At 37.6% G+C, this 11,246-nt stretch overlaps 1 pseudogene; it reads right to left on the reverse strand.

Annotated features, from left to right (window-relative positions):
- Nucleotides 1–1,679: 1,679 nt before the first annotated feature.
- Nucleotides 1,680–8,316, reverse strand: LOC130473478 (elongation factor 1-beta-like; annotated as a pseudogene).
- Nucleotides 8,317–11,246: the final 2,930 nt, after the last annotated feature.

Here is an 11,246-nt window from a genome sequence, read left to right on the forward strand (position 1 = left end):
TAAGGCTATATTATAATCAAATGGTCCAGGATGATGCTTTGTTAAAAAGGGATCAGGACTGGAATTATACTATTGTATATTATTAGACAGGGGCTGTGGCTCAGTGTCAGAACATCTGCTTGTCATGCCGAAGGTTCCAGGTTCAATCCCTGCCATTTCCAGTAGAAAGGATCAGGTAGCAGCAGCTGTGAAAGACCTCTGCCTGAGACCTTGGAGAGCTACTGGCAGTCTAAGTAGACAATACTGACCTCGGTGGACCAACGATCTAATTCACTGTAAGGCAGCTTCATATATTCATAATATGCATTATCCGTTATTGTATGTATTATTTTGATCTCACTTCATTGTATGTAATACTTATGTAATACCATCTTCTGCACTGTTTAACATGCCATTTAATACTTAGTTTTAGATTTCTGCATTCCTAGTTGTATTGCATTACTTATTGAATATCTAATTCTACTGATTGCACTGACTTACACTATGTAACCCGCCTTGCATCTCAGTAAGACATCTCTATCAGAAGGGACCAGGTAGCAAGTGTCCTCTAAATGACAATTTCCTGACCTGTAGGTTCTGACCCAAAAATGAATCAGGAAGCCAGTGTAAATGGATCCCAGGTTTTTTGTAGCTTTATTGATTTATACATGTTCTTTTTTTTAAGCAGCTCACCATACCAAGAAAATTTGAATTTATGGGTCCCCATACCCAAAAGGCTGGTAGCCATTGCTATAAATTCTCTTTCCTTTAGGGCTAAGGTTCACTTGTAGCAAAACAGCAATAGTAATCAGGAAGAAGACACCTAAGTAGAATAAGATTGCCACTGCTGATTTATAATTTTGTAACTTCCAGGCTTGGGATATGCCAATGCATTCAACCTTAGGTGATGACCACAGGGGAATAAAGCCACACATTGTCTGATGCTGAGCTGAAAGTACATATAGATCCTGTTTTACATCAACTTTACTGGTTGCCTATTTACTTCCACACTGAATTCAAGGCACTTAAAACGCCTTCATGGCCTCTGACCTTATATCTAAAGGACCATTTCTTCCCCTATATACCTGCTTATCATCAACCCACCAGATTACAGCAACTTCTAACTTGTATATATATTGTCTACAAGTTAAAAGGGAAATTGCATCACTTTGGTCTTTTCAGACTTTTTAATTGAACCTAGGTTGTCCCCAGCAGCCCCTCTAGAGCCATCCATGAGAATCAGGTGACTCTTCACAGCCAAGCATTCCAACTGTGTGAAAGATACAGAAATTGGCAGAGTTCTGCACTCACACAACTATGTGTTTAGCAGTACTTACAGAACGTTGTCCAGTCCTAACCATATACATCATTGTGGTATCCCCCCTCACTGGCAAGCTTTGCCCACCTTCTGCCCACAATCTCTCCTTCTCATAGAAAAGCAAAAGACCATAGGCGAAGGTAGAACTAGTAGCATAAAGCAAGCCTAAAGCTCTTTTCATAAGTCCTGTTAATCATGATTGTTATCTCATGCAGGATTTTGGTCCCCCTCATAAACATGGTATTTTCACATGCACCATTTCTTATGCGTAGAGTTCTTATTACTTCAACCTGAGATGTGTTTGAATTAGTGTCTTTTTTTTAATTGCAAAGAATGCATTGCATTTTTTGAAAGCATTTTTTTTTTGAGCTTTGCAATTGTTTTATTATTATTATTATTCTGGATGCTATCAGGTATTAGATTTTGTTGAAAGCAGCTACATCCATTGATGATACATAATCTTCAAAAGCGGTGATCTTCTCTTCCAGCATATCAGTTCCAACTTTATCGTTTTCAGTGACACACTGAATTTGAAGCTTCTTGATTCCGTAACCAACTGGAACCAGTTTGGAAGATCCCCAGACCAGGCCGTCAACCTGAATGCTTCGCACGCATTCCTAATTTGGCCATGTCCATCTCGTCGTCCCAAGGCTTCACATCCAGCAAGATAGAGGACTTGGCGATAAGCGCTGATTTTTTGGATTTCTTTGACTCATACTGGGCGAGTCGCTCCTCCCTTAACCTTTTTGCTTCTTCACTTTCCACCTCTTCATCAGAGTCGAAGAGATCGATGTCGTCATCGTCTTTGCTATCTCCGCTTGTCCCTGTGGCGTCTTCTTTTTTTATAAATTTTTAATTTTTTTGTAACAAAACATAAAAAAACAAATACAATGAAATAAAAAACAAAAAAATACAAAAAAAAAGAAATACAGAAGGGTATCTATATACCTTAATTATTACATTCATGATTACAATATTATAAAATTAGAAAGGATACCCCTTTCCCCTCCACCCACCTAAAAAAGTGAACCTTCACCTGACTTCCGAAGAAGTGTCTAAACAGTTTTTATTACACTTAATAACAAAAAACTTCTAAAGTTATTAATGCTAATTTCTATAACTCGTTAATTAATACTGTAAAATCCATTTTTGCCAAATTGTCCCAATATGAGGCGGCCTTAAACCATGTTTTTTTAAATTCTTCCATATCTTTTCCATGTAGGAATTCCATTAATTTGGCCATCCTCATATACATCCATAATTTCTCTCTCCAGTCGATAATTGAAGGTTTATTCGCTTGTTTCCAAACTTTAGCTACCACAATTCTTGCAGCAGCAAAACTATTTTGGCAGATAACCCTGTCCTGGTCATTCAAATTGTTTGGTGGAATACCTAATAAGCAAAATGCAGGTTTCCTTTTTACTCTACCAGTAATCAAATTATTCGTTTCCATCGTTATTTTTTTCCAAAATCTTTTGATTTTTTTACATAACCACCATACATGCATATATGTTCCTCTTTCCTTTCCACACTTTCAACATATTCCCATATCTCCTTTATTCATCTTAGATATCATCACTGGGGTTATATGTCATCTATAAAACATTTTATATAGGTTTTCTCTAATTTCATTGGTTATTGTTAATTTAAATTCTCTCTTCCATAGATTTTCCCATATTTCCAAATCAATATTAAATCCTAATTCCTTCATCCATTTAATCAAACTGGCTTAATTCTTTCTTGTTCTAAATTGGTTACAATTAATAATTTATACATTCTACCAATCAATCCTTTATTTCCTTTTATTAATATTTTCTCTAGTTCAGATTTATTTTTGTTAAATCCAAGCTGATTATCTTTATTAAATCTATCTCTTAACCTGTAATACATAAACCAATCCTTTATATCTAATTCTTCCATGCTTTTTAAAACCCATTTTCCCTCTTTCCAATCAGTGATATTTCTATATACATCCATATCTAAATTCAACTGTAGTCCCCTTCTCATGTGAGCTTCTACTGGATTAACCCATCCCGGGGTCTTATTTTCTAAAATCCTCCTATACTTTTTCCAAACTTGAAATAATCCAGCTCTAATAATATGAATATTAAAGTCTTTATTTACCTTTTCTTTCTCATACCACAAATATGCATGCCAACCAAAACGTAAATTATAACCCTCTAATTCTAATATTTTAATATTCTCTAACATAATCCAGGTCTTTAACCAAACAAAACAAGATGCCTCATAATACATTTTTAAATCTGGTAACCCTAAACCTCCTGCTTCTCTTAATTGAATCAGATTATTATACACTATTCTATGTTTCCCTTTACTCCATAAAAAAATCAAAATATCTTTTTTCTAAATTTTAAATATTTTAGTTTCTTTAATAATTGGTAGATTTTGGAATAAAAAAAGCATTTTAGGTAGTACCATCATTTTAATTACCAAAATTCTACCCCATAATGATAAAGGTATTTTCTCCCAATTTTTCAAATCTATATTAATTTGCTGCCAAATTTTAATATAATTATTTTTAAATAAGTTAAAGTTATTTGAAGTTAACCAAATACCCAAATATTTTACTTTATGTTCAATAACAAAACCAGTACTTTTTGATAATTCTTGCTGCTGCAAAAGTGGGATATTCTTAACCAATACTTTCGTTTTATTTTTATTTATTTTAAAACCTGCAAGCTTTCCATAAACCTCCACCATTTTGTTCCATTCTGCAATGTGAGTAATAGGATTAGTTAAAAAACAAACTAAGTCATCTGCATAAGCTTTAACCTTATAATGATTCCCCCCTATTTTATAACATACAATATCTACATTATTTCTAATCTTTCTCAATAGAACTTCTAATGTTATAATAAACAATAAAGGTGAAAGAGGGCAACCTTGTCTAGTACCCTTTTGAATTTCAAATTGTGATGTTAACTCACCATTAATCATCAACCTAGCAGTTTGATAAGTGTAAATATTTCCAATAGCTAATTGAAATTTTCCCCCGAAATCCATATATTCTAATACTTTTTTCATAAATTTCCAATTTACATTATCAAACACTTTTTTTGCATCCAAAAATATCATTGCAAAAGGTGTAGTATTAAATTCTGCATATTCTAAGAGATCTAACACTACTCTAACATTCTGACTAATCAATCTTCCTGGAAGGAATCCTGCTTGATCTTCATGTATAATCTTATTTAATACAATCTTCAATCTGTTTGATAAAATCGCTACAAATAGTTTGTAGTCGTTATTCAATAATGATATTGGTCTATAATTTTTGGCTTCCAATAAATCAGAATTTGGTTTAGGAATTAAAACTATGCTTGTTTCCAGGTATTTGGGATAGATCTGTTGTGCAAGGACTATTCATTACTTTTAATAAATGTGGTGAAACTTGTTCTATAAAAACTTTATAATAAAGTGCTGTAAATCCATCATCGCCTGGTGCCTTATTTAATTTAATTTTACCTATGACTGTCCTCCATTGTTATGTTAGCATCTAATAAATCTTTGTGTTCTTGTAGAATTCCTTCCCATTCAAATTGGTTTAAATATACTTCTATTTCTTTCTCGGAGAACACTCCTTGTCTGTAGAGATTTGAGTAGTAATCTATAAAAGTTTCCATGGTTTTTTATCTGATGTAACCTTACCATCTCTCTTTATTTTTAGTATAGGTAATTTCTTCTCTTTATGTTTAAGTTGCCAAACTAACAACTTACCTGGTTTAGTTGCATATTCAAACAATTTTTGCCTATTATACAAAAATTTTCTTTCTATTTCTGAAGTTATCAAAAATTCATATTGGTGTTGTAAATTTTTTATCTTATCCATCTGTTCTTGTTTAAGTAATTTGCTTTGTGCTCTTCTTAACTGTCTTTCTCCCTGTTTAATTTCCTCCATTATCTTTTTCCGCTCTCTCTCTCTATACCATCTCGCATTTTGTTGTATTAATAACCCTCTTATTACTGCTTTTCCCGCATCCCATACAATCTCATCGGGAGTCCCCTTATCAGCATTTTCCCAAAAATAATTTTGTATATCTATTTTTAATTTATCTACAATCTTCTTATTTTTCAGTAAATATTCATTGATAAACCAGGGTTTATTCCTCTTATTCCCCATATTCATCTTAAGCAACAATGCGCTATGATCAGATAACACATTAGGTAAAATTTCAAGACCATCCGACAAACCTGTGATATCTTTAGACAACCAAAACATGTCTATTCTTGAATGGGAACAGTGCCTTGATGAATAAAAAGTGTATCCTTTCTTATTGCCATTTACCAATCTCCATATATCAAACATTTCCCATTGATCTATTATATGATTAAAAATACCAGTTAGTTTACCTTCACATTTACCCATTTTTTTCTTTGTTGACCTGTCCAGTTTTGGTTCCATTACACCATTAAAATCCCCCATCCATTAAAATCCCCCATTTTTTCATTAGCATATTCAGCTAGTATCGATGCTAAATTAGTATAAAACATTTTCTGATTAGCATTAGGTGCATAGATACCAACTAGTATTATTTTTTGAAAACCACTCAAAATTTCTACCATCAAAATCCTCCCTTCTATATCTTTATACAAAAGCTTAGGTTCAAATATTGAAGGGATATACATAGCTATTCCATTAACTTTTTTCTTTTCATTACACGATGTAAGTAATTTGCCCAATTTTTGTTGTTCCAACCTTGTAACCTCTTTTGTTATCATATGTGTCTCCTGTAAACAAAGAATGTTAGCTTTAGATTTTTGTAAATGGTGAAATATTTTCCTCCTATTTGGAGAATTCAAACCATTAACATTCCATGACAAAATTTGCAGCATATTGATATTTAATAAAAACCCATGTTAATTAACCCCCCTAAATTATCTTCTCCCCCCCGACCCTTTTCCATTCTCTTATATATAGTTCAGCCAACTTCTTCATCCGACTATGTTTTTGCCCCCCCACTTGCTTCTGCTGCCTTTTCTTCTTCAGTAAGATCTTTTCCAGTCAGTTCTTTAGAAGGTTGATGTGGTAGTTTATGTAGGTCTCCTTCGTATCTCCTCAAAAACTGTTCAGCTTTGACGATGTCTATAATCTTGAACCTTTTTGCGTTGAAGATAAAAGAAACTTCTTGAGGATATTCCCATCTGTGTTGTATTCTATTGTATCTCAGCCTTGCCACGAATTCTGCAAAATCTTTTCTTTTCCTCAGTAGTCTTCCCAGGATCTCCTTCATTAACCTCACCGGAGTACCTTCAATTGTCAAAGGATCATTATAATGTTTATTCAAAATCAAGTCCCGATGAGTTCTGGAGAAAAGCTGAACCAAACAATCCCTTGGAACTTTGTTTTTGGTTGCATATGCAGAATTAACTCTGTAAGCTGTTACAATCATACCTTCCACAATCGTTTCTTCTTCCCGGAGAAAATCAGCCATCAATGTTTTCAGGTATTTTTTTTCAGATCTGAGCCCTCTAGCCATTCTTTGAGACCCCGAATACGAATCCAACTTTCCTTTATCTTCAACTCCAACATCGTTGTTTAGTCATCACGTCTTTCCTCCCTTTCTTGACTTGCTTCCATTGACAGTTCTAGGACATAAACCCTTTTTTTAGTCTCTTTGTTATCCTTTGATTGTTTTTGAACTTTTGCTTCCAACTTATCCTGTTTTACTGTCAAGGATGAAATAGAATCTTGTAATGCAGAAATGGCAGCTGTATTTTGACTCAGACCTTGCTTGACAGATTCCATATCTTGCTTAACTGACACCACTTCTTGCTTAACTTCTGCCACATCTTGTTTAACCTCTGCCACCTCCTTTTTAATTGATGTCACCTCCTGGAGTGTCTTAGTTAAAAGTTCTTGTAACGAGTTCAAGGTAGCTTCAGGTTTTCTGGTCATCTTTGCAGCAAGAGTTGTTCCTGTACTTGGTGAAGTGGATGGTGAAACAGCAGGACTAGTAACAGAAGCTCTTCTTTTAACCTGTATAGGTTGCTGAGTCTGAGGCTGTTTAAGTTCTTTAATAAGTAGTTTGGGGTGCTTTCCTGTATCTTTCTCAGTTTTATCTTCCTTATCTCCCATCAAAAGACTGAAGTGGCTGCACTTATAATCCAAAAAAGAAGGGGGGGTGAGACTTGTTTAAAACATCAGTTCAGGGAAAACTTTCTCCACTGGAACTTTCAATAGCAACCAATGTAGACCTGGAGAGACATTAGCACAGCTATATTTTCATTCAGCTTTCCATTGCCTGCTCATTCCCCTTCAAGCCTGCGCAGACACCCTTCACAATTAGCTTGGCAAAGTAAAATTCCAAGTGCGCCACAGCTTGGCAAAAAGCCAAGTTTCGTTCTGGTGACGTTAGCGAGTTTAGAAAGAGTTCCAAAATGCTTCTAGCTGTTGCATTCACTGTCAGACACCCCCGTGAGTTGATTGTTTAATAATGTAAAAAGAAAGTAGACCTTGTTTGTAAAATCCGTGCCTCAGCGCCGTCTTCCCGGGCTCCCGCGATTTTAATGGCGCCGGCACCTCCGCTCACCCGTCCAGGCGCTCACCAACGCTTTGGAGGCAGCAAGTGCGCCTTGGATGGGACGCGAGCTGGCACCTCGATCAGCGTCCCCTCTGCTTCAAGGGGAGCCGCGTTTCGATGTCGGGGGGGGGAGATTGCTTGCCCCCAAGCCGCTTAAGCCCGGCCGCGATACTCGCACTGCCGTGGCGATCGGCACTGGATCCGGAAGTCCCCTGTGGCGTCTTCAACATCTGCTGGGCCGTATTTCCCCAAAGCCTTCTTCACTCCAGGCAGACTTGTCTTTTGCTTTTCATAAGATTTAATGTGGTTGTACCACCGGAGGGCATGAAAACACTCAGAAGGAGGAGGAGTTCCAACAGCTTCAAACAATGCAACGTCGGCCTGGAATGGGACATACCCCTCAATACCCCTCTTGTCCTCTAAGAAATCGTTGAGGAGCTTCAGCCCCGTGGAGGATTTCAGGTCCCCGAAGCCCATGACGGTACCAGTGTAGCCGGGAAGAGAGGAAGGAGCAGGACAAAAGGGCTATCCTAAAGAGCGAAAGCATATTTCTGAAAGAAAACCCAGTTGCCGTTCCTTGTGCCACTGTCCAAGATACTAAATGTAAAGACATATAGTGTAAATGTAGCCCTCTTCATACCTGTATACTGAGAACAGTACCTAGGACAGAGTACATTGAGGTTAAAAAACACAGATCTGTCATGCTGATGACAGTGTACTGTGTGCACGACATATTCCTCTATCTTCTTCACATTCCTCAAAACTCTAATGCTTGTTCTAACACTACTGTGCTACATCTCAAAGCAAGGTCATTCACCATAGGTACTTAAAATGGATCTTAAAAGGTTGATACCAGCACACATAAAAGCATTTAGTTATCCAGTGCTAGCTATATCTCATTGACCAGACATTAAACAATACAGCTTTATCAGCACTGATAGAATCTAGAAGCGACAATCGTGATTAAATTATCTAAAAGCATCATATAAGAACTCATTAAAGGCCTTCTGGTGCCTTTAACTGTGCTGTGCAGCTTGCCAAACCAGCTGTGACAAAGAAAAGCAAGGGCATTCCAGCCCTGAATGGCTTTGCTCTCACTGATATCCAAAGCAGTACTTGTAATTTTAAATAAGGCACATCCTGGAAAAATATTTTATTGCACATGAAATTGTATTATATATATAGTCTGTTAATTAATTAACTTTATTAGAATTCTATCCTGCCCTTTCCTTGCCAAGGCAGGGCTCAGGCAGCTCACATCCCATATACATACATACATATACACACACACACATATATATACACACACACACAATAATCCATACAATCAGCACCATACAATATGCAGTTAAAATTGATAATCTAATCTAGTTATTAAATAATTTAAAGTCCAAGCATCTAAGTCCAAAAATTCTAATGACACCTTCTATATTAATAACACTAGTGGCAGTCGAGTGGGAGGGCAGACAGGCATAAATATGAATGAACTAAAGGATGGAACAAAATAAATAAAAGTGGAATAGTATAGAATAGGGAGGCCAGCTAATGGTGGAACCGTTGCTGCCCTCAACCATAGGCCTGGCGGAACATCTCCATTCAAAGGACCTGCAGAATTGAGCTAAGTCCTGCAGGGGTATGAGCTCATTTGACTGAGAATTCCACCAGGTCAGGGCCAGAGCCAAAATAGCTCTGGCCCTGGTTGAGGATAGCTGGATACTTCTTGGGCCAGGGACCACAAGTAAGTTGTTATGCGCTGAACGTAAAGCCCTTTGACGGGTATACCAGCAGAGGCGGTCCCTCAGATACGAAGGTCCCAGACCATTTGGGGCTTTAAAAGTTAACAACAGAACCTTAAACCTTACCCGGTATTCAATATGAAGCCAGTGCAGTTGGTGGAGGACTGGTTAGATATGTTCTCTCTAAGAGGTCCCTCTTAGGACCCTTGCCACTACATTCTGGACCAGTTGAAACTTCTGGAGCAGGGTAGCCCTGCGTAGAGCGAGTTGCAGTAGTCCAGTCTGGAGGTAACCATTGCATGGATCATTGTGACTATGTCAGAGCAGGACAGATAAGGCACTAGTTGCTGTGCCTGGCTGAGATGGAAAAACACTGTTTTGGCAATGTTCGTGACCTGGGCCTCCATTGATAAGGAGGCATCCAATGCCACGCCCAAACTCTGGTGCTGGTGTTAGTTGCACCCTGCTAAGAGCTGAGAGTAGGTGCCCCATTTCCTACCCCCTGATCCAGCCGCAGGACCTCACAGGACCTCTGTCTTTGATGGATTTAGTTTCAGCCAACTTTATTTCAATCACCTTGCCATGGCCTCCAGACACCTGGCCAAAGTATCTGGGACGGAATCTGGCCAACCATCCATCAACAGAAATAGCTGGGTGTCATCAGTGTACTGATAACAACCCAGCCCAAAACTCCAGACAAGATGGGCAAGGGGGTACATGTAGATGTTTGATACCACTGGGGAGATAATCACCCCCTGGGGGACCCCACATACCAAGGGGTGTTATGGTGAAAATGTCTCCCCTAGCGCCATCCTCTGTCCCCAATCTTGGAGAAATGAGCACAGAAATGAATTTGCTGTGTTGCATCCACAGCTACCAAGAATAGTACTATTAGCTGCAACACTTTCAGTATACTGTTACAGATTCTGCAACTATCCCTAGCTGCAGCTTTAGGAGCAGCTCAGTAGAGAATACTGTAAACTATGGAGATTTGGGATGAGATTATCTAAGAATAGGAACCAGTAACTGGTTAAAATCAGACTGCATTTCTAAAGGCATCTTTGAAAGTAGAGTTTGGCTGGTTTCTTTTTTGTACTCTTCAACCAACCTACAGCCTAAACTATAATTAGAGAACTAAAAGTTTGAGGATTGATTATCCAGTCTAAGCTTGAAATGTCATTTTATGCAATTCTACCCATTTCTTACATACTCTCTCACAATACCCTACCCTATTTAAATGACCCATTAACTCCCCTGATGGAATGGCATTTCGTCTAACCAACGTAAATAATCGTCTGTATCATGGGATTGTTAGAAAATCAAAATACATTGGGAGAGATCGCGGCAAGTTTAGACCTAGGTATAGAGGTGAACTTACTCTAAGTGCTCTTATTGTAATACTACTGAAATTCAGTTTCTGCAAGCAGCTCAGGACTGAAAAAAGAGCTGTGATCCCTTAGGTCAGAGAGATTCCTAAAGACTGGAGTTTACTCCACAAGGTCTGGTAAGAGTCAGGTTTAAGTAGGTGTAAATATCCATTCGCCTCCCTGGGTTGTCCAGAACGTATTAGACTGGAAGTAAACCCCAAGATATTTGAACTGAGTGACCTGATCAATAAGGTTACCATTAACACACCAAAGATGTCTCTGCTGACGTGAGGACCTAGAAAAC

This window comes from Euleptes europaea, chromosome 2 (assembly GCF_029931775.1).
Source record: "Euleptes europaea isolate rEulEur1 chromosome 2, rEulEur1.hap1, whole genome shotgun sequence".
In the NCBI taxonomy this organism is placed as follows: Eukaryota; Metazoa; Chordata; class Lepidosauria; order Squamata; family Sphaerodactylidae; genus Euleptes; species Euleptes europaea.